The sequence below is a fragment of the Lissotriton vulgaris genome, chromosome 3_1, assembly GCF_964263255.1.
Source record: "Lissotriton vulgaris chromosome 3_1, aLisVul1.2, whole genome shotgun sequence".
NCBI classification, from domain to species: Eukaryota; Metazoa; Chordata; class Amphibia; order Caudata; family Salamandridae; genus Lissotriton; species Lissotriton vulgaris.
Window position 1 is genome coordinate 1,150,284,111 of NC_141689.1, and position 25,254 is coordinate 1,150,309,364.

The window sequence follows — 25,254 nt, forward strand, 5'->3', positions numbered from 1 at the left end:
ACAAAAATGTGTATCAGGCCCATCATTTTATGCAAATCAGACATACAATGGCTGGGATGTATATTAATCCATGAGCATTTCAAATACTGCCGGTCAAAGAAGAAATTGTACAGAGTCAGGAAGTGGGTCCAGAATCCATTGGTACTAACCACTGCTCTGTCATATTGTACTGTGTAGTGGTCAAACATAACCTACACTTTTGAGTTATGGAGGCTGTCTCTGATTTTAGCATTATTCACAACCAAGTTAATGGTGATCTTGCATGCATTGCTTAAATACTCCCATATTTGGATGCTCCTTTTTCCTATAATAAGAAAGTCCAAAGGCCGGATTTCACTAGTGGGCAGAATTTCCTAACTCTGTAGTGGTCAGAATCCTACCATCTGAAGTATTTCACAGCTATCACAATTGACATGAGTCACGCCCTTTCAGGAAGGATTTAACCTCACACTGTTTTCAGGCAACACCCCCGGACTCTGAGAGTGAGTACAGCCATATGTAAAGGGTACCTAGTAGATTTTCCCACTTCATGGTCCTCCTCTACAATGCCAGTAAAAGAAAGAAGCTGCTAATTATCAACTTCTATGATTTCTCAGGGTACATATCTTTGGTTTCTGAGGGGTCACACTGTGTTCACAGCTGAGTTAGATGGAGGAAGCAGAAATGAAGCCCTGTTGAGGCTGGCTTGGTGACGGAATATGAATTCTTTTGAAATATAGCATTACATCTGTTGTCCATCTGCTTTGGAATATATTTTGTTTACGACTAAATGCTTCTTTTCCTTATTTTTCAGGCCCATGAAAGCGAAGGGAGGAGTTCAAGTTATAGTGGTGTATGTATTGATACTTAGCTATGTCACTTCTTACAACCTACAATGACCGGGAGTAACAAGTTATCAAAATATTTGAAATATTTGTTTGTCTCTTTCTACATTGCGGTTGTTTTATTGCAGTCAATTGTAAAACATGTGGTAAAAGTGTTCAGGACTGGCTGTGGATAACGATTTGGAGTTAGGGGCTAATGCGGCCTTAAAACCCCGAACTTCCTAGCCATGAGTGAGATCATTCGAACCGCAATAAAAGATAGAATAGGAAATGATCAAATCAATTCTAACCAATGCTAATTATCCTGGGCAGTATTCCATTCCATCTTTTACTAGTACATTTGAAACATTACATACACAGACCAAACATATGAATATCGGTCTTGTTCCTTCCTCAAAAGTAAATGTTGACCCAACTTGCTAAGCCCTGTGACCTCTAATAGGGATCACGACTTTCTCCAGTGTGCCAGGTCAGTCCTGCCTTGATGTTTTTTTTATTTTAATTTTTTTTTATTTGCACAAATCAAAACAAAAAGTGGTCATCACACCCAAGGCTTACAGTTAAGACATAGTTTTTACATGAGAGTAACAGGAATTACGGTTCCACCAAAATACATCTGAGTACTGGATTAATGCTATTGTTACTGGGATCATGGGGCAGTCAGCTTGTCAATTGGGGCAGTAAGCGATGGTTCACATATATTTCTCCGGTAGCCATTTCAGTTGGACCATACCGCCACCCACTTCCGCAGACATCTACGGGCCACATATACCGTCTTCTCCTGAACCATACTCCAGTCCATGTCCTTCTTCCAGGAGCTGAGTGTAGGTGGTGTAACAGCCCCCCACAGCCTCGCAATACTTCTCTTTGCGATCGCTAGGCCTAATGTGACCCATAATTTGCCTTTTGATGAGAGGTCAGAGGGCTCCCAGATATTAAGGACGCACCTCTTAGCCTCAGGTCGCAGCTCCACCCCCCACACCCCGTACATACAGTTGAGCACCCGGGACCAGTAGGTCTGTATCACTCGACACTCCCATAGTATGTGCAGGAAGGTACCCACCTCCCCACACCCCCTGCGGCAGAGTCCATCCTCACTACGGCCCATTAGAACCAGCCTAGTGCCAGAGACATAAACTCGATGCAGGATTTTCAGTTGGATTAGGTGCAGTTTTGCCGAGATTGCTATCTCCTTAGGGGATGCCAGCGCCTCTCACCATTCTTCGTTGTCTATTTCGAGTCTGTCTGCTTCCCATTTCCCCAGGGCCAATAGTGGGTCCGGGGTGTGGTTTATGAGTTTCTTGTATGTTAGAGAGATGGCCCTCTCTGGGAGGTGGCCATCCAGTAGCCTGTCTTCGAGTGGTGAAGACTACGGGAGTTGCATCCCTGGGGGAATGTTGGTCTGGAGTGCATGCCGGACTTGCATGTAGCGAAAGTGTTCCGTCCGTGCCAGGTCGTAGGTGTGTTGGAGGGTTTCAAATGATACTACCCCGTCCAGGCCCCACAGGTCTTTAATTTGGGATATCCCAATCAAGTCCCAATTTCTAAATCCTTTGGTACGGCTAAGAGTACCAAGCTTTTCCAAGGTCCAATGCGGGGTTGCTAGGGTAAGCTTGCCCGCCCACCCCAGTTTCTTTTGGACAATGTGCCACAGCTGGACCGAGTGCTTGGTAGGTCCCGATAAGTGGTATCTACCTGGACTTGAGTAAAGGGCCGCCTCAAAATTCCCCCCGGAAGAAGCCACTTGTCCATTTCGTACCCTGGGTCATTCCCTGCAAAATATGTTCCCTGATTTATGGCTGATAGGTGCGCCGCCCAATAGTATTTACGGATATCCGGGAGCGCTATCCCCCCATCAAACCATCCCAGCATCAATTTTTGCAAGGAGATACGGGGCAGGCCAGTCCAAAGAAGGTCTCTCTGGGTGGCCTCAATAGTGGCAAAGTACCTTTGGGGCTCTAAGTCCGGATAATTTTGGAGAGCATACAGGAACCTCGGCAGCGCCATCATTTTAAACAGCGCTGCTCGTCCCAGTAGGAACAAAGGGAGGGTTTTCCAGGTGGCCGTGTCTCTTTTGAGACGTTGTAGGGGCGGCAAAAGGTTTCGTTCGTACCAGACGGTCCGGTCCTTGGTGATGAAGACACTCAGATACATGAAGCCTTCTACAGCTACCCAGCACTCTGTGGAGTCGGCGCAAGTTAAGTGCCGTATTGCGGTGGGGCATAAAGCCCGACTGGTCCGGATGCACCAATGTATGGGGGACTGGTTTAAGTCTGTTGGCTAGTACTTTGGCTAGGATTTTAGGCTGAGCATTGAGCAGTGATATTGGCCTATAGGAGGCACACAACTCTTTAGGTTTCCCCTCCTTGGGGATAGCCACAATCATAGCTATGCACTGGTCTTTCGCTAGTGTCCTCTGTGCCCTACTGTCATCAAACATTTGCTTTAGGGGTACTCCAAGGCTGTCAGGTTTGAGCTTGGATAGCTCCACCGGAATACCATCTGCCTTGATTTTTGACCTGCCTTTTAATTACAGTATCCTATGATACATTGGGCGAAAGTGTAATAGATCAGCCATTTATGTGATATTTTATTTTCGTTGAATGGAACAATATGATGTCCAATTATACCATTGTTTATGTAAATCTGGGTTAATAAAGGCTTGAACACCAGAAAGCAATTCTGAGGACCTTCTAAGTAGTCGGAGTGCCCCATCCGTGCACACATATCACATTCTTCCATACTAAGCCTTGGGGAAGCAAATCCCTTCAAATGAGGTATTTTGGAAGCCGGTTCATGATGGCGGATGGGACAAATGTTTTGAAGTAAAGCTGCCATCATCAAGGGATTTGCATCAACATACTTTAAACTCTTTTTTGCCACAGATCTTCATTTGTACAGGTCTATACTGGGGAAGAGGCAAATCAAATGTATGAATGTGGTTATTGATAATGGGTGTATGACTGTATGGTAGTCATTATTGACTACATAAAAATGTGGTCTGGTCAGCAGTTTTCATGGTGTCTGGTATAGGGATCATCATGACTTCACAAATCCTATGTCAAGCCCAAATATCCTCATTTCTTACTGGGACACATGTCACCATATCTAGCCAGTTCTGTGGTGAAAATAGTGACATTCTTTCTCAAGCAGTCCCCACTGCAATACCTTCTACATTAATAAATTGTTGTGCAAAAGTCACAGTCTGACTCCTAAGATTTGTGTGCTGGGAGGCTGCGCCTGCTTGTCAGGGATGACTAATTCTACATTTTCTGCACAACGTAAGCTTCCATAGACCAAGGTTGTCAGTGCTTGGTATTAAGTCAAAGTTTCAACAGTGGAGATATTAGACAAGTGACACATTAACACCCCCATTCATATATTAGGACGAGTGACAGTGAGTGTGGAATAAATCTTTAAAGAATGACCTGTAGTAAATATTCTATTGAGTGTGCCAGTGGTGAGGATATCATTGATGCATTTGCTCATACAGTGTAGGCTTTATATCATGTTTTCAATATATAAAATTCCAGCTTTAAAGAATGTCTCTCTATTTTTCAGGGTCATGGAAAAGGATGGGAAATTCGTGGAAAAGGAAAGGGAAAGCCTCATCACCATCGTTATCGACCTACAACTCTGACCATAACCACTCCAACCACAACTACTCCAACTACTACTCCGGCCACAAATACTCCAACCACAAGTCCTTCAACAACTGATTTAACAACCACTACCCTGACCGCAACCACTCTGCCCTCAAGTAATCCTGCCACCAGCACTCCAGCCCCCACTACTCCAGTTACAACTGGTCCAGAAAGCACTACTCTGACCACTACCACTCCCACCACAACTACTCAAATCACCACTACTCCCACTACCACCTCTGGTTTCACACTTGAAGGTTAAATGTGAATGCAGGTATGTGATGCAAGCACGTGTAAATCTGATACAAATATTTGAGCTGTTGGTTTCTAAACATGTTAATTTCAATCTACTTATTCAAATCAAGGAAAGAGCTGTTATTGCTGATTAGGAAGTAATACACTCTTGTTTCATTGCTGTTCATGTGTTTAACACTCATAAATAGAGAAACATATGCAGAAGAAAGGAAGGGTCTCTGAGGCTGGCTAACTTGCATCATTTTTTTGAAGAGTATTTTTATTACAGTTTTCACTTTGTGAAACAATTACACAGCAGTATGGCATCTTCATCATACCTTCAGAGAGATTGGTACAGCATAAATTCAACCATAGGGTTCCATATCAGTTATATATCAGTTATTGACAAACTAATAGTCACAGTTCTATTATATTCCGCCCTACTCTCCCTTGCCATCAAGCAATGAAGGTCCCCACACATTTCTGCAATATGTGAGCAAAAGGACGAAAATACAGAAAAAGAGCAGCAAACCAACAGTGCAAACAATGGGTTTTAGGTGGCCTAGCATACAGTACTTCTAACAGGTGGGAGTTCAGGAATCAGGAGCCAGGGGAGCCCATCCATACCCGCTTGTAGACATGCAACCAAAACCTCATTCACATCAACTGTACCAGGCAGCTGCACAGCCAGGTCGCACCTCATCACAACCACAAGCAGTCGACCCCAGGGCCACTCACCTCCTAAAGTCACTGCCAAAACACAACCTCCTCTCCTAGGCAGTCATCACATCATCACCAATCAACCTCAAGCTAACAGAGGAGGTGTAGGTCTGACTCCTGGGAGTCTCAAATGCATCCAGCACTTCTGCCCAAAGATGCGCTATCGGCCTTCTCTGTATCTCTCAAGCCTCTTCCATGTGGAGTGCCTGTTCTCCTGCTCGGGCCCATTCTTTAACAGCTGCCTCCCTCCGGTATACCACTAGACCAGCAGCCTACTTCCACGACATGGCAATCTGCCTCTTAGCCAGTATAAGCACTAAATATAGAAAACAATTCCCTTCTTACTTGGGTTTTGGTGGTGCAAAGAACCCCAATAAGCGTACTTCCACATTCCACAGCACAGTGTATCAAAGTGTCTCCTTCAACCTCTGCACCACAGAGCCATAAATCTCCTGAGTGTAAGCGCAAGACCAAGTCATGTGACAAATGTCCACCTCTGCCAGCACACAATGGAAGAGGCATCTAGCTCCCTCCCCACCAAATATCAGGAAGCTTTATTTAGTGTGAGGGAGGTCTGATGTATGTAATTAAATTAGATGACTTTAAAATGAGTATTCCATTAGAATCTCTGTGGGTAAGCTAGCATCTTTTCCCATTAGCTGTCCAAAATGTACCTCCCTAATACCGAGGCCAACTAAGGACTTACATACCATCCCATTGAGGGTGCTATAAAGCCATTTCACGAGGTGTCTACCCATTCCCAGGGATAGAAATGAGTGTAAGACAGTATGCAACTGGGGTTCGTCCACCCCAGTATTTTAGAGTGCAGTAATGGTCAGAGCTAACATCTCATATGTAAGGAACTATCTGGGGGATAAGCCACTGGCCTCAATATGGGCGTCCAAGGGTAGCGGCGTGGTGGCCCCGTAACAGTCACTCACCATCACCAACTCCATTTAGGTCCAAGTGGTTAGCTGTGACGCAGAGAAAAATGTGGAGAGTCCCCTTGTGGAAGCCCTACCAGTGGGAGGGAAGGTGAGTACATTAGACACCCCAGCATCTGCCAGACACAGCCTCCACAGCAGAGCGCCATGTTTAGCATAAATCCATTACCCACCCTAGACTCCCGCCACCAAGAGCAAAGCCAAGAGATCTCCTTGATTAAGCACAGACTCAAGATGTGTCAGCTTGGCAAGTTTCGCACCGTCCAGCCACTGTGTGATCCACTGCAGCTAGAAAATGTAACTTAAAGTCCAGCACTGCCAGGCCACCCTCAAGCATGGGCCACCAGAGTGTGTCCAAGGACACCCCGTATCGTCCCAATCCCATATAAACTCTTGAAGCAATGAGTCCAATTGTCAAAACTATGTGAGGGGAACCCAGATGGGAAGGTTGGGGAAATATATTCATCTTGGATAATGCAATCCTTGCCTTAATAGAACTCCTCAGCGATCAACAAAAGGCCACAAATGCATGCAAGGAGCGTAACACCACTCCCAAATTGCCTTTTGTAAATCCTCCAGTTTATGATAAATTTGAATTCCCAGATAACAGAAAGTAGGGAGGGCCTAGTCAATTCCGGACACCAGAGTCCCAGGCCAGGCTGAACCCACCAGCGAGGGGAGAACATATGGCTTGGCTAGATTCACCTTAAGTCTGGATGCCTCCACAAACTCATGCAGCAACTGTAAAATTAAGGTAACAGCCATATCCTTGTTGACACCTGCAATAACAAATCGTCAGCAAATAGCGATATCAAGTGTTCAACACCAGTCATTTGAACAACCTAACCCCATCCCCGTGTTATACAGAACTCTGACAGTGGCTCGATAGCAAGAGCAAACAAGAGCAGGAACTGTGGGCACTCATGTCTGGTACCCTATTATATGCTATAGGTTTCACACTGTCTGGGCGGTGGGGTTATTATATAACAGACACACCTATGCCACCCACGCTGCACCTAGCTGCATCTTTCCCATGACTGTTTCCAGGTAGGCCCAGCTTACAGTATCAAATGTCTATTATAGGTCAACGACCACTAGACCATTCCAATACTCACCTTCCAGATTCAGCACGGGCAGTACCGAATACAAACGGTGTTGCTTAAGGCAAGGTATTACTCAGTGGAATAAGCCCACATAAGTCGGGGTGAACCAACATATTCAGCATGGACAGCTGCCAAAATGCTGTAGTACCTGCATGGTAGTCTTAGGGAGGGAGATAAACAGCGCATCCCTGGTGGAAGCCAGGATTTCAAAGCTCTCCAGTGCTTTAACATACACATCAGCTAACAGTGGTGCCAGTAATCTGGCAAATTCAGAGCTACACATGCTGCTCCCTGTGTGTGGGAGGAATATTTTATTTTGTTTCCCTGCCCCCATCAGTGTGGGATGGCAAACCGATTAAAGTCTACTCCCAGCAGGGACGAGATTTTTTAAAGCTCCCGCCTGCTGCAAGCAGAGTTGATGTTTGATCCCGCTTTTGCGGGAGTTTCCAAAAAGCTCTCGTCAAGCGAGAGCAAACACAGGTAAACCTCTATGTCCCAGGAGTGGGCTGCCCGGTACACAGCAGGTGTGCCGGTCTCGGAGATATCGTCCCTAGGGCCAATTAATAGCTCAGGAAGGAGGGCCCTGCTGCATCCCTCCCTTAAAGTGATCTGCCCTATGGGAGGGCTCCCTGGGGCCTTTAGTGGCTTAGGAAGACGGTCCCCCTCCACATAAAAAGAAATTTCAGCCTCAGGGGTGGGTTCCCCGGAGTATAAACATAGTGGATACGGCCTGGCCGCCATTTTTTCCCGATCCCATGGGAGTCCAGTGAGATCGTGACATTTTTGGCTGATTACTTTTTTCATTTTTGGCTGGGGGTGGGGGTGTTCTCTGGGTCCTACCCATGGGGTCTAGTGGGTCAGAAGCAGGATGGGGTAAGGGAAATGAAGCTCCATGGGCCAAATCGGAAAGCTCCATTTTGAAATTGGGCTTCAACTGCCTAGGTATGCAAATTTTTCTTTTTACCCTTAATTTCTCTAAAACTACTGAATGGGTTTACACCAAATCACAAAAGGCACATGCTTTTGCTGTAGCCCATCTTAAATAAGTCTATGGAAAATGCATGGGGATTTTGTGTTTTGGGATCCCGCTTTTTTTCTCTGCCCCAGTTGACGGATCATCCCAAAACTTTCCATGAACAAATTTATCAAAAAGCAGTACTTTTCTGGACAGTTTATTAAGAAAAGTTAAACACAAGACTCATGTACGAGGGAAAGGCTAGCAGAGCACCATTTAGTGGTGCAGAGACAGGGGAATAGCTGGTGGAGAAGAACTGCATGCTGAAAGGGAAAATGATCTCAGAATTGGTTGCAGTGTAAAAAACACACCGGTCAAGGCCACTCTGAACAAAGAGATATGTATTAGTAGAGAGGAGGAGAAAACACTCAGGAAGCATTCTGAAAGGCTATCTTTCAATGCGGACTGGATGTAATCCTTTCTTAAAGCTCTAATAACATTGTCTTACAGATGGATCTCCGGAGCAACTCCTCTACCTGTCCACAAAATATAGCATGCAGCAGCTGGCCAATTACAGATGTCTTCGTCAATGAGCATAGTAACCAATTTTTGAACTTCATTCACTGACTCCCTTTTAATGCAAGATTACATTTCAAACCAACCTGACAGACAAGGCAAGCCATCACATGGTAATATTAACCAGACCAGGTGGCCCACTAGCCTTCACACTAGCAAACTAAGGGCCTTATTAATGAGGCCTTGCGTGACTTTTACGCCGCCGGTGTCTCACTTTTTGTGATGCACCAGCGGCTTGTTGCACCATATTTACAAAGTGACGCATCTAGGTAGATGCGTCACTTTGCAAACCCCGCACCACATTATACCCGCACCAGGTATAATGAATGCAGGGGGAGCGTTCTGACGCAAGAAAGGGTCATAGAAGTGACGCAGTGAAATCTATAAAATTTCACCTCGCCCCTCTAGGATGCAAATGCGTCAATATCTTATGCCTGCCTCATGGCAGGCGTGAGACTGATGCAGACACATTTCACATGGGTCTTGTCCATGTGTAATGACCCATTGCTAGAGTTGTGTCACTTTTGAGACACAGTCCAGCAATGCGTCATGTTTGTGCCTACAGATATGTCAGAAATACTGATGTATCTGTAACTCCTTGCAACATGATACATCATACTGTAAATAAGACGCATCATTGGTGTTGCAAGGGGGGCAATGAAAAAAGTAACACATTGCTGTTTTCTCGCAACGATGGATCACTTTTCATAAATGAGCCCCTGAAAGATTTAGAACAACTGAATACTAAACACTCTTTGAATTCTCTTCAACTTTGTCTGCTTCAGGAAAAATTTCCAGATCAAGTTGTCAGGGAGTAATCCTCTGCATCATATTAAGCCGCCATTGCTTTTTCTACAAGGTATTCTTCTCTGACATATTGCTACAACAATATTCATTCCTGACACACTGAAAAAGTTGCCTCACACCTAAAACTGAAAATGTGTTTGTCCAGGCTGAAAGTAAAAGAAAAAGAGCTGCAAAAGACAATAGGCCTCTCGTCAGGGAGTTTCTAGTGCAAGGGGACCATTATCAGGCCCTGTCATTGGACGGTACAAAGGTTGCAATGAGACAAAGTTGCCACAGTGAGTGGATAATGGAGTGATGTCACAGCTGGGTGGACCATTGTCTTCCTTTCTGAGCCCTGGGCAAATTACATGACATTGAAATCCATTCCCCTTTGTAAACAATGCTTACCTGTTCTCGACAGACATTTGTATATTGCATTGACCCCTTTCAAAACCAGTGAAACAACCACTCTGAATTTGTATACACAAAACCCGTTTGTACAACTGCAGTTCAGTCCTCTAAATTCTCAGGTTTTGACTCGTCAGTGCAGTAGGAAAGCAATCAGTAGCAGCACTTCTGGTTTGGGTCATTAAAGTGTGTACGGCGTGAAAAGAAGTTTTTACTTTTTCCTCGAAATTGGAGGAGAGTGGTCATTTTAATGAAACAAAATATCATCATTTTCTCATTGAGTTGCCTACACACACTGTTTGCATGGAATCTTTTCAATAAATAGTTTTAGCGGATGTCCATAGGTCATCTTCTTCATGATCACCGAAATCACTCTGGTGACCCACCATGTTGTTTTGATTGTGTGAATGCACCAGAAAATGTAATAAAATCATTTCAAAGAACAAAAAACACCACAACTCCACACATTGCTTATTTCTACCTATTACTATGTGTCTTTACAGGAAGAGAAATGTACCTTGTCTGATGTTTGAAGAAACCTTTCCTTTTGACATCCAAAATCCAGAAAATATCTGCATCAGAATAAGCTGAGGTCATCCCTGTGAAGGAATATAGGATGCTACATCTCATTACGTTTGAACTACCTTTCATTTGAATAAATGCATTCTGAAGAACTATATCGTGATCACTGGTGTATTATTAAATAATGACCTCTCATGTCATACAACATTCCATTGAATTCGTAGCTGCTCCGCAATGTTAATTTGAAATTTGTGAACACATTTATTGAGGAATACAAAAAATGGGACAAAAGTAAATAGTGAGATTTAAATACATGCATAATGTTTTTATAATAAAAATAGAAACATTTTCTACATATGCAATTAACTTGTGTATAGAATGCATACATGCAATAATTCAATAGATTGCATTAAACAGCACTGATGCTCATGTTTTCCCAGCACTTAGGGTCTCGTGTACTGGTATTTAGCTTCCGTAAAAGCTCAGACTCATAAATGAGAGGGGTTGTGATTGCTAAATCACTTTTTGAAATTTACTAAGATAAGATTAAAGTTTCAGAAAAGATTTTCTGAATTGTTACATGAGTTTAGGAAACCATTCCAAATTGGTATTTGGAAGAGGTCTGTTAAAGGTGCCCTTTCCAAATATCGATTCCTCGTGTTATGAAATAGTGTTTTTCAACAAAATCCGGTTTCAAAAATGAAATATTTTACACCACCTCAAAGGAGGTGCTAACACATTTACAAACAGGAAGGGGTCCACTCTGAGAATATCACCAAAAACATTTTTCAGGAGTGGGATGTGGTCCATGATATCAATGCCTACTCTTAAAAAAAAAAAATTGTTAAGGCATTCATTCGGACTACATTAAAAAAAATGTTTATTTAAACGCAATCACAGACATCATGGTCTGCTGACCCTAGCAGGCCGCCATCCCTGTGATTGTAATAAACTGCAGGGAGTCACAATTTGCGGCCTAGCTCATTACCTAGTTACTCCCATATGTAATATGTGTATTTTAGGCCATACAATTAACTTTTGTGCATGCGTAAATGCCCTGCACAAGCACATTGGCAAGTTTGAACCTTTGATTTTTATTTATCTCAAAATATATTTTACTAAGGAACAAACACCCATTAATTTAGCGATGCTCTTTCCCCTTTCCCACCCTGAAACAGATTTCCCCTGCCCGTGGAAGGAATATATCTCTTTGTTTTTTTTGTGAGAAGCTACGTACAAAAGGTTTGTAAATATCTGCCAATAAAAACCCACAGTACACTACTGTGAGGAAATTGACTTACACTTAAAACTATGCTATTGTTGGTACTTTCCAATACTGGTACATACACTCACAGGTCTGAATTAGAAGCAGATAGCTGGGTTATAAATCTGGTGCCGGACCACAACTTCCAGCTGATAAAGTTGGAGGCTATTCTTAAGAGAAGCACAGTGCAGAGCAGCTCTGCTGGATGCATTTTATCGCATTTGTTTTTACAAGACTCCTAGAAGTACATGAAACTGGAAGTTAATCAAGGAGAAAATAAACCATTGTGATCCGTGTGCCTAAGAAAATAGACTAGGAGACATACTGTATCAACCACAAAACAAGTGACAGGTGGCAAAAATTATGCCCTAGTCCAGCCTTGGTCCCACTTGAAGCAAGATGTCCTTCCTTCACTGAACAAGCCTTACCCACATTCTATATCCCTATGAGCAAGCCTTGCACTTGTCCCAAACCTCTTTCAAACTAGACCCTACAACACCAATGACATTATTTGGGGGCCAGTATGCATGCCTATGCAAGGCCACATTTTTTGATGAACTCCCACTTTATTACGACTAGACTGTTGTTGACACTGTCCACACCTAGGGGGCCCTGGATGTGTATGTTTGAAAATTGTGCAAACATTTGCCAAAATACCCAACGTTGATTCAATGTTAACTGTACAAGTGAGAACATGCAACAAATCTAAACAACACTGAAATTTGAGACACAGCTATCGGTTTTTGCAAAGATCTCCCAGTCTTTTCATTTGAACGGTGTTAGGGCGAGTCCACCAATGGTGATCGTCTTTTAAACAAAATCTAATAATTACTGAAAACATTTTTGTGGTTTTGGTCACAGTTGTCAAATCATCTGTGGGTGTCTAGATCCAATGGACCTGCTGTCATGCCCATGTAAATGGGTGACTGACCTTCAATAAGGTCCATTAGTTAATGAGTCTGTTACATACAGCTGAGCTCTGTTGCTTACCCCAATGCACAAAGAGTTATTGATTTTCACATTTCCTCCAGTAGTTATTCTAGCCATAACCTTTTTGACAGTTTGGATTGCATGCATCAATCCAATTAGTCAGTCAAACTACACTGTAGGCCACATGTATCAAGCAATTTTACGTGTGCAAACAGTTCGATTCACAGAATCAGCCCATTTGCAAACGCAAAATATTTTTTTCCCATGTATCAAACCCTATTTTGTGATTTGGTAACCTGTTATCGAATTGTAAACAGGGTTTGCAATTCGCTATTTGGAAGGGGCTAGTTTAGGGCGTCCCTCCCAAATACTGAATCGTAACGGTATGTATGAATGTTTTGTGACAGTGAATGCAGTTGCAAAACATTCGCATTTTGCCACCGACTTCAAGTTGGTGGTAACCCATTCACAAATGGGAGGGAGTCCCCAAGGGACCCCTTCCCCTTTGTGAATGAATGTATGCTAAACCTTTTTTAAGAGCAGGCAGAAGTCCCAAGGACCACTATCTGCTCTTAAAAAATTAAAGGACATCTTTTCATTTTTCTTTTTGTAAACCATCCCGTTTTCCTTTAAGGGAAACAGGCTGCTTTACAAAAGAAAACAGCAATCACAGACATGGTGGTCTGCTGACCTCAGCAGGCCCCCATCCCTGTGATTTGTGTGATTCCTAAATGGTTGCTAATTATGACCTACCTCAGTAATATTCATGAGGTGGGTCATTTGCAACCCACTGGGAATTGCACAAAGTGTTCAACACACTCTCATACATGCCTCTTTGCGATTTCCTAATTGCGAATTGCAAGGATTCGCAATTTAGGAATCACAAAATGATTTCTTAATACATCTGGCTCTATATTGCGTATGGAACTGACCAGCTTTTCTTTGACAATATTACTATGCACAGCACATCATAAATGCCAACCAGCTTGCAGAACGATGAGATGTTATATCACCAGTTTTATTATGTTTAACATTGTCTCCTTGTACAGAATACATTATACCTAGGAAAAAAACAGCTCTTGAATATAGGATATGACAAGCCAATGTTAGGAGAAGATGTACTTCCTATTTATTCTAATTGTAACTAACCAGGATAGGATGCATCTTGAATGTTAGCTGGCTGTTTTAACTTTCGGGAACCGATCTTAAATCTAATTTGCAATTATGATTGACAGTTATCAAACACAATCCCATTTCAAATAAATCATGAATTAATTATTGTACTTATTTACTAATGTACTTATTTATTGGTTAATTTAAAGAGGGAATTGAGGAAGTCAGAAACTTACAAAGATGAGCAAAGAAATATAATTTTAGCATAATATTTAAACAGAAATTAGAAAATCATATGTTTTGCGTTATTTACACAGCACACGCATAACACGTACATCTGCAGTCTTAGAGAACGAGGACCTATGCTGTGATTTCAGGACCCCTGTAACAATGGAACACTAAAAACAGTTAGGTAGGACTTGTCTCTCAGTATGAAGGCATTTCGGCTCATGAATTGAAAGAAGAGGTCTAAGTTTCAGGGGGAGGGTTTCGAGATTCTCAGATGCAGACAGAATTATTCTGGCATAGTGAGTTATTTCTTTAAGCATAGATATAAATAGAACATTTTCTTATCTCCAACTTGAAGAAAGCTGACATAAAATATTACATTTCTACTCCAAGAATTAAATGATCCAGAGATTTGTATTCTACGCGCTCTTAGATTAATGCATTTGGCATCTAAGGGTAACATTTAAAGAGATAATACGATAGGGTTGATACAGTCGAAACAGAAACTACCTGATTATAGGCAAATTGTATTGTGAAGAGCAGCCCTGAGAAGGAGCTTAAATGTACTTTGGAAATATAATTGAGGAATGAGAAAGCATGGCCGAATGTCAACACATTAGCGGACCGTACTGAGGATTAATACGGATTAACATCCGGCTGAAAAGAAACTGCTTTCTGAGAGAGTATTTAAAGGGTGTTGAGTCATACATTCAAATAGTTTTCCAGGCTAATTTCAGCATTGCAAAATTATGTTGATGGTTTAATGTATCTTTCTTCAAATTTGAATGCCACAGAAATATTTCGATGGGGCGCAGTGTCATATTGCGTAATTAATTTTCTAAATAAAATGTTTCAATCGTCCATATCAATTATTTGAAACTTCCAACAAATTCCACAGTAACTCTAATGAACTAAAACTGGTTAGAAGAATTGTTTGCCGATTTGGTGTATATTGCAAAGTTGATATTTTAGCAAATGTTTCCCGTGACAATGAGTTGCACCTTCTGCCCCAGTGCACCACGCTGGAGTTTCGAATCAATTCATAAACTCAATGTCTGTCACGGCGACAGACAGGCAGAAAAGTGTATATGGTGAGCCAGAAGCCAGCACAATACCAAGGGATCAGTTATTTTAACACTGTGTAGGTTTCAGTAACACATTCTTGGAATCAAGAAAAGTCACGAGTATCAGACAACGGCTGAATTGTGGTTTAAAAGACCACAACACCTCAAGCAAGGAGTTTGTCTCCCTACCTATTCATGAAACAAGACCTCAGTGTTTACAAATATTTCACTTGAAACGAGCAGTCAAGGAAACCAGGCCAGGAGTCATCAAGGGTGGATTATTTAACACCCACTGTAACGTGTGTCACAATGAGAACTAATCCTGGTAGAGCCAGGCCCTTCAATAAACTCTATAAATGTGCAGGCATTGTAACATCAAACAACACTTCATCATGGAGGTCATGAAGGGGTCGCCAGGGGCTGCAGCTGTGGCCCCTAGCGTGCCTTCTGCGACCCCAGGCACTGCCTTTTCGAACCCTGACCTCAAAGGTGGCACAATCAGTACCAGGAACACAGGGGTGACTCTGGACTTATTAATTTCTGTGCATTTTTCGCTATACCAATAGTGATTAATATTATATTTTTTCCTAATATTTTAATAAAAAATAGAACTTTGATTGCAGCTAAGGTAAGTAACAAATGCATTTACATGTATGTTGTGTGTGTGCTTGTGGGTGAGGGTGTATTTATGTGAGCAACAGTGTGTGAGTGAGTGAAGCAAATCTGTTTTAGGCCCTAGCATACTCAAGTTGATTCTGGTCTTAAGGAGACATCCTGTGGTAAAACAATGGTGCTGGTATATTTGAGGCAACTCGTAGCCTGACAGTCAGCTGTGACAATGCCGCTGACCGCGTAACCCGCAGGGGAACATGGGCGGGGCAGCGCTTTAGTCCTACCCGGCAAGCTCCAGCCAACACCGATGGGGCGCCCCTCCCCGCGTCCACCATTCACCGGCCAGGGGAGGGCTTACCTGTGGGAGGGGCGAACCCGCTATTTATACCGCGGGGCCAAGGCTCGGCCTCTCTCCATCCCTGTCCACCCGCGGCTCAAGCGCAGTTCGGGTGTCGTCGTGCGTCGTCCGTCGTTATCCAGGTATGTGCTGCTGTCTCGCCTCCCCCCGGCCTCCCCCCTGGGCATGACCAGGTTGCACGGGGCCCCAGTGGTGATAACCACAGGGGGGGGGGGGGGGGGGGTTAGTGGTGGCTACGCTATCGTGCGCGGGCTGATGAGTATGAGCACGGGCTCGAGGGAGTGGGGAGAGTGAGCCCACAATGCCGCGTGGGCCACGAAGCTTGTTCGGTTGGCGCGGTGCGAGTTTGGGGTGCGGGCACAATGCGCGGGTAAAGTATGAGTCGCATGTTTTGAGTACTGTTGCGAGGGAATTTGTTACTTTAAGAAAATTGTGTTACGATTTCCAAGCCCTCCATGCAGGCTATGCCTGGTAGGGACCCCGTCTCACATACTTGTGCCCTGCCCAGCCCAGTGTGGTCCACCCTGTCGGTACCTGTGGCTCGGGGCTAGGGAGTGGGACGGTGGTCAGGGCGCGTGGGGAGTTTGTCCCGAGGGCAGCAGCCACGCTGGCTGGCCCGGCAATTGCCAGGGTTGCGGCCTCTACCCCGGGGGAGGGGGGTAATCTCCTTCCCTAGCACGACGACTCCACTCTGGGGTCATTGGGGGGCAGCTAGGTGGTGGGCCCGGCCGTTAGCGCCCCACGTGGCATCTGTCAAAGAGACCTGGCTAGCAGGCGAGTGGGATCCCTCGGCGGGTTTTCCCAATGAGGGAGAGCAGCCGACCAATGAGTTATGGCGGGGGGGACAAGCAACATCGCGGCGCCCCCCCCCCTTTATACTAGGTTGCTATTGAGGATGTTTTGAGAAAGTAAGATGGCTTGTATCCCGACCTGGCCCAAATTTCAGGGCTGACCCAGTGGGGGTCGCGGGCGCCCTCGCAGTCCTTGTCCGCGCCTTTCCCGCTGGCAACGGGACTCGCCCTGAGGGGCTTTTGTGGTTACACCCGGCCTGTGAGGGGTCATCCGGGGTGGGGGGCCATCTGAGGGTGCAGGCCAGCACAGGCTCCACTCGCGCTCCGCTCGCTGGACTGAATGCGCTGGTCAGCCCCACAGCTTACGTGCAACAGCACTGCCGCGACCTGGGACAACACACGTTGTGCTGTACCCAGCTGCGTCTGTGTAAATTAATTGGGGCTTGTCGATGCGAATCGCGCAGCTGGCTTGCGCTTCATTGGCTCAGAGCACAAGGCCGTCAGCAGCCCCATGCCCCGCTGCCTCCCCGGCGGGGACTCATTTATCGAAGCGAGTTGTGATGATAAAGATCACCATCTATAAAGCCAAGTTCAGCGCATACTGGGACTGCAACACACAGTATGAGTGGTAAAGTAGGCTAGACCAGGGCATAGTGCAAGGGGAATAATACTTTGTAAACAATCAACTGAATAATGCAGTTAACCTCTACGTGCAATTGCTTCATCTGATGTTAGTGCATAGAACACAGCAGAGCACCTTTATTTATAATTCTGCCACAAAAAAGCACAATGCTGAGTAGCTAATTTTGTTCATTTACTATTTCTATTTAGTTTTGCAGCACCTGTAAATGTTCAAATTCAAAATGAAATGCCTTTTAGTGCCTTTATCCGATGTAGGAATATATGGTCCAATTTACATACAGAAAGTATGTAAAGTAGTAAAGTAGTGAAGTAGTGTGGCTCACTGGTCAGAGGCGGCAGACCCGAGAGCAGAGGACAGCCCGGGACCAGGGTTCGATTCCCGGCGCGGCAGGTTTCTGGACCAGCGTCAGCGGACTCGATAATTCTCTCGACTCGGTGCCCACTCTGATCAGCGATCACACTCGGCAACTCTGGGCATTAGCTTGCCTCATCTTCACTAACGGCCCCACCAGACCGCCGGGGATGCCTGGTCTCACCCTGGAGATACCCATTAAGGGACCATCTCTCAGGGAAGCCAGGAAGGGTTTCGCAGCGGTCGAAGCGCCTTGGGACCCTACGGGTAAGAAGTGCGCTATATAAATGCCTATACATACATACATAAAGTTTAGGTTGGCAATATAGGCAGTGGCCTAGTGCGTCCATGGTATGGATGTGGGTATGTAGCTTTTACATCCTTCTCGGTTTGGACCCGATCTTTATGTTCTGTGTGCAGTCTGGGTATGAAAATGAATGTTGAGCTGCTGCAGCACTTGGGGCAAGTAACATGAGTAATTCGGTATTGTCTTTCAGGTCGCGCCCGGGGATTAGGAAGGGCAGGCGGCCCCGATACAGGCAATTAGCAAGTGTATAATCAGGTAAATACAAGGATGCGTGATTTCATGGAAGGGTGTCAGTTGTAAATACTACAGTGTGTGAATAGCATGGCCCAGCAACCTGGGGTTACCAGTAGGTGCTCGGCAAGGTAGTAGCGCCACCTGACGTATTTTCTCACCCGTAGGAACTCGCAAGGGTAGAAGCCACCGTATGGATACTTGCGGCGCCGCGCTACCGCAAGAAGGTCTGTGGTCTGAATTTTTGGCCTTTGCAAAAAACACAGTTGATGGACAGAATGCAGAACAATGTCTTACATTCACCCCAGTACAAAGATATGGACCTAAATCCATCGTTTTTTTGCACTCCACACCCCCCTAGGTCAGACACTGGCTATGTGCAAATCAGCCTTGACCCTGTGTCTCATGGGAACAGTCCAGCCCGAACTACCAAGCCATGTCTTTCCTAGACCGGAATCTAGCATCCAAGGACCGGTTTCTGGCTATCAGCCTTCTTCAGCCTGAATAGCTTGACTCCAGTGATGTGGAGAGCCTGGGACTCACGTCTGAGCATACCCAGCCCACTCGGAGTGAAAATTGCAAAAAACACAGTTGATGGACAGAATGGAGAGCAATGTCTTACATTCACCCCAGTACAAAGATCTGGGCCTAAATCCATCGTTTTTTTGCACTCCACACCACCCTAGGCCAGACACTGGCTATGTGCAAATCAACCTTGACCCTGTGCCTCATGGGAACAGTCCCGCCCGAACTACCAAGCCATGTCTTTCCTAGACGGGAATCTAGCATCCAAGGACCGGTTTCTGGCTATCAGCCTTCATCAGCCTGGATAGCTTGACTCCAGTGATGTGGAGAGCCTGGGACTCACGTCTGAGCATACCCAGCTCACTCGGCGTGAAATTTGCAAAAAACACAGTTGATGGACAGAATGCAGAACAATGTCTTACATTCACCCCAGTACAAAGATCTGGGCCTAAATCCATCGTTTTTTTGCACTCCACACCACCCTAGGTCAGAAACTGGCTATGTGCAAATCAGCCTGACCCTGTGCCTCATGGGAACAGTCCAGCCCGAACCACCAAGCCATGTCTTTCCTAGACCGGAATCTAGCATCCAAGGACCGGTTTCTGGCTATCAGCCTTCTTCAGCCTGGATAGCTTGACTCCAGTGCTGTGGAGAGCCTGGGACTCACGTCTGAGCATACCCAGCCCACTTGGGGGAAAAAATTGCAAAAAACACAGTTGATGGACATAATGCAGATGCTCCGTCCATCACCACCCCCTTTTGTTCCACTTTTGGGCGCCTAAGTGTGGCAGGGTATGCTCAGACGTGAGTCCCGTGCTCACTTTGCCACTGGATTCAAGCAATCCGGGCTGAAGACGGCTGGAATGCCAGAAACCGGTCCTCGGAAGCTTGTTTCCGGCCCAGGGAAGACATGGCTTGGCTGTTCGGGCTGGACTGTTCCCGTGAGGCACAGGGTCAGACTGATTTGCATATGGCCATGTCTGAACTGGGGTGGCAGAGTGGGCTAAAGAACGGTGATGGATTAAACCCAGATCTTTTGACTGGGTGTGAGTGTTTGATTGATTCAGATGATCCGTCCATCACCACCCCCTTCTGTACCACTTTTGGCCGCAATAAGTGGGGCAGGGAATGCTCAGACGTGAGTCCCTTGCTCACTTTGCCACTGGATTCAAGCAAGCCAGGCTGAAGACGGCTGGAATGCCAGAAACCAGTCCTCGGAAGCTTGTTTCCGGTCCAGGGAAGACACGGCTTGGCAGTTCGGGCTGGACTGTTCCCATGAGGCACAGGGTCAGACTGATTTACATATAGCCATGTCTGAACTGGGGTGGCAGAGTGGGCTAAAGAACGGTGATGGATTAAACCCAGATCTTTTGACTGGGTGTGAGTGTTTGATTGATTCAGATGCTCCGTCCATCACCACCCCCTTTTGTACCACTTTTGGCCGCCATAAATGTGGCAGGGTATGCTCAGACGTGAGTCCCTTGCTCACTTTGCCACTGGATTCAAGCAAGCCGGGCTGAAGACGGCTGGAATGCCAGAAACCGGTCCTTGGAAGCTTGTTTCCGGTCCAAGAAAGACATGGCTTGGCAGTTCGGGGTGGACTGTTCCCATGAGGCACAGGGTCAGACTGATTTGCATATAGCCATGTCTGAACTGGGGTGGCAGAGTGGGCTAAAGAACTGTATTGGATTAAAGCCAGATCTTTTGACTGGGTGTGAGTGTTTGATTGATTCAGACGCTCTGTCCATCACCACCCCCTTTTGTACAACTTTTGGCCGCCATAGGTGTGGCAGGGTATTGGCAGACGTGAGTTCCTTTCTCACTTTGCCACTGGATTCCAGCAAGCTGGGCTGAAGACGGCTGGAATGCCAGAAACCGGTCCTCGGAAGCTTGTTTTCGGTCCAGGGTTGACATGGCTTGGCAGTTCGGGCTGGACTGTTCCCATGAGGCACAGGGTCAGACTGATTTGCATATAGCCATGTCTGAACTGGGGTGACAGAATGGGCTAAAGAACGGTGATGGATTAAACCCAGATCTTTTGACTGGGTGTGAGTGTTTGATTGATTCAGATGCTCCGTCCATCACCACCCCCTTTTGTACCATGAATTTTTGGCCTTGGCACAGGCAAAATGCCCAGAGTGGGCTCAGGGCTTTATTGAGGCACGTAGGCAAGAGGACGCCAGAGTAGCAAGTACCCCCACTCTTGAGGACGCGGCGGGTACCTCAGGTGGAGCAACACAAAGGTCCAATCGGAAGCGAAAGCACACACGCAAGGATTTCCTGGCCGAGGCATCACGACAGGAACCCGGACCGACACCGCCGCCCCCTGCAGCGCAAGCTACCAAATCGACTGTGACTCCTACCGTTGTGCATGAGCCGGCCGCTGGCCAAACAGACTTGGCCCAAATGTGTAAGGCCATGGACGAAATGTTGGGGCTAATGGCACTCTTTCAAAAACGTTTAGATGATGTGGCGGCCGTAGAGCAGGGTATGCCATCCCCCCCGCACCTGCAACCCCAGACTCAGTGCGGCAAGTGTGGGCTCAGCAAGGAGCTCCTACTGCACTAACCCAGGGATCTGGGCCTTCAGTAGCCGGCCTGCAGGTTCCTGCAGCCGCCGTACCAGTAACGGCTGCAGCAGCGCCGCCTGGTGACCTGGCAACCTCCCAGAACGTCGGCCAGGCAGCTGGACAGGCGGCGTCCACGGGTTCGGTCCCGCCCCGTCCAGTGCGGTAGTGGGTGCCGCGACAAACCCGCTAGCTGCGTGGCGGGCGCTGGCAGTTCAGCAGTAATAGCACGGCCCAGCCTGGTGGTGGTCGCCCCAGCTCAGGTTGAAGTAGGACAACCAGCCGGAGGGGGGCCGACTAGGGCAAATGTTACCCAGGCTCCATTGGCATCAGGCCGCTGCTCCCTAGCATGGCAGGTATCACAGGCTGCTAAAGAAGGGATATGGAGAAAGGAGTTCATTGATATTTTGACATTATTGATGCATGGCACCGCAGGAGCAGACACTAGAAAGAAGGGGGAGGAAAGAGGACGAGAAAAAAGTCAGGTACCAGCGTTGGCCAGAGAAAACGATAGAGAATTGGACTGAGGCTTTTAACATCTTAGCGGCTGTGATAGTTCAGAAGGACCCGGCTCAGAGTGAGGCACTGATGGAATACGCCAACACCATCCAACAGGAAGCAAGGAAGTCCGGGGGGATGGGTTGGTTTTGGTATGACCAAGATTTTAGGAAAACTATGGCCATTTGCCCGGCCGTAGGGTGGGACCAGAAAGAAATTCAACTCTGGATCAAGCATATGTGCAGTCCAGGTAGCGGAAAGAAATACAGACCATACAAGGTGCAGGGTGAGTTAGACAACATGAAATGGGAACAGTTCCCGAGGCGTCCCTTTAAGCAGCCCTTTCGTGGGGGCCGGGGTAGGGGTCAGGGGACCGGACCGAGACGTTTCAACTCTGGAACATGTAGACTGTTCAATGGGGAAGCATGCACCTGGGGTAGAGCCTGTAAGTTTGCCCACAACTGTAGCAAATGTGGTGCTCAGCATGCAGCCATTACTTGCACCACCAGCCAGGGCATGCCACCGCCCAGGCCCAGAGAGGAGAGCAGACGGGGCACGCCAGTAAAAGTGTGGGTGGGGGACAGACTGCTAGGATGACACCAGTCACCCCCCGCAGATCCCTACTGGGCAGAGCCTGCCACATGGATACAGCAAGGGCCCTTCTCCTATTGTGTTGCAGAATTTTCTTCCATTAGTCAGATTGTACCCACATTTGAAGGAGCAGGCGTTGTTGGCTGAGGGTTTTATAGATGGTTTCAGAATACCATACAACGGACTACTGGGTTGCAGAGACGCTTTGAACCTCAAATCAGCCAGGGAACTCCCACTAGTTGTCAACGAGAAAATTAGGAAGGAGGTGAACCTGGGGAGGGTGGCTGGCCCCTTTCCTCCCCCCCCTGGAGCACTTTTAAGTTTCACCATTGGGAGTGGTGCCAAAAAAGCAGCCTGGGGCATATCGCCTGATACACCACTTTTCTTACCCAGAGGGCAACTCTGTCAATCACTGGCTGGAGGAGGGGGCTTGTTCCCTGTCCTATTGTTCGCTGGACATGGCCATTGATATGATAAGGAGGATTGGCAAGGGGGCGTGGCTGGCCAAGGCTGACATTGAATCGGCGTTTCGCCTCCTGCCCGTCCATCCAGCTAGTCAACACTTGTTAGGCTTTAAGTGGGATGGCGAATTCTTCTTTGACCGCTGCATGCCGATGGGTTGTGCCGTCTCATGTGCCTATTTCGAGGCGTTCAGCTCTTTTCTCCCGTGGGTGCTCACCAACAAGCATGGCATCTCTCAAGTGACACACTACCTGGATGATTTTCTATTTTTTGGTAGGGACCCAGGAGTGCACAGAGGGTTTGCGGGCCTTTGAGTCAATGGCAGAACACCTGGGAGTGCCTTTGGCCCCTGACAAGACAGAGGGTCCAGCGCAGATACTCACTTTTTTGGGCATCGAGCTGGATACCATCAAGGGTGAATCTAGGGTCCCGGCTGATAAGGTTAGCGAATTGAGGCAGGACATCAGGTCATTGATCGGCAGGGATAAGGCAACATTGGAGGTTGTTCAGAGTCTATTGGGCAAGTTGAACTTTGCAGCGCGAGTTATACAAGCCGGCAAGATTTTCTCTCGCAGGTTAGCGAAGGCTACAGCTAGCATAGGAAAGAAACACCACCTAGTGCGCTTGGGTCCTGGGCTGAAAGCAGATCTAAAGATATGGGACGAATTTTTGATGGACTTTAATGGGACTGTGATTTAGAGGGCACCCTGGGAGAGCAGCCAAGAACTTTGCTTGCTTTCAGATGCATCTGGTAGGGAAGGTTTCGGGGTGATCTTTGGTGAAGAGTGGTGTGCGATGCGGTGCCCCAATGCCTGGCAGAAGAAGGGGGTGACCGCGAACATAACTGTTTTGGAACTCTTCCCCATAGTGGCTGCGCTGCATCTGTGGCCGGGCGGGCTGGGCAACAGAAAAGTAGTCTTTTGGTCGGACAACATGGCCGTAGTCCAGGCTATTAACGGGATGTCAGCCACCTGTCCCCTGGTTCTGAGTCTGCTCAGGGAATTAGTCAGGGCGGGTTTGCAGAATAATACTGAGTTCAGGGCAAGACATATTGAAGGTGTGAAGAATGTGGCAGCTGATGCTCTCTCTCGCTTTCAGTGGCTCCGTTTCCGAGAGACCTGGCCGCGGGCGAGGACGGCGATGACACCATTCCCGGCGCCGCTGTGGCGACTCCTTAGGTGGGGAAGCGATTGAAGATGATGGGCCAACGTTCCCTGGCACAGGCCACCCGGAGAAGATAGGTGGCCCAGCTGACTACTTTCAGAACAGTGATAGTGTCCTTGGGAGCAACTGCTTTAGGTCTACAAGAACAGGTTGAGTCTTTTGTGGTGTGTGCCAAGGAGGCGGGCAAGGCACATTCGTGGGTGTGCGGCCACCTGGCAGCCTTGAAGCATGACACCAAACTTAACGGGGCCGAGGATCCTACATGTTCATTCAGGGTTAAGGCAGCACTCAAGGGATGGGCCCGGGAGGAGGTCAGGTCAGCCGACAAGAGAGTGAGAATTGAATTTCCCGCATTGCAGCGATTGACAGACACCTTGCCTATGGTCACCAATTCAGCATTCGAAGCTCAGCTTTTTTCTACAGCCCTCTGCTTGGCGTTTTTTGTCGTCTTTAGGGTAAGCGAGTTAGTGGCAAAATCCAAGTCAGACAGATCTGGGGCAGCTTTGGATATGCTGGACGTCTGTGCAAAGGACACCCTGGTGCTTAGGGTTCGGAAATCCGAGAGGGACCAGGCCAGGAGGGGCGCGACAATAGTGCTTCAGGCGTTGGAGGACTCCAGGTATTGCCCGGTCGCTACTGACAGGGAATACTTAATGAGCAGGCCGCTTTTGGGAGGGCACTTCCTCATTCATACCGATGGGTCACCCTAACCAGGTTCCAGTTGGAACGCGTCATGGGTGCAGATCTGGCCAAAGCAGGTCTGTCAGGAGCAGGTCAGAAATTCTCTAGCCATTCTTTTAGGATTAGAGCGGCCACAACGGCATTCAAGGCTGGGTTGGG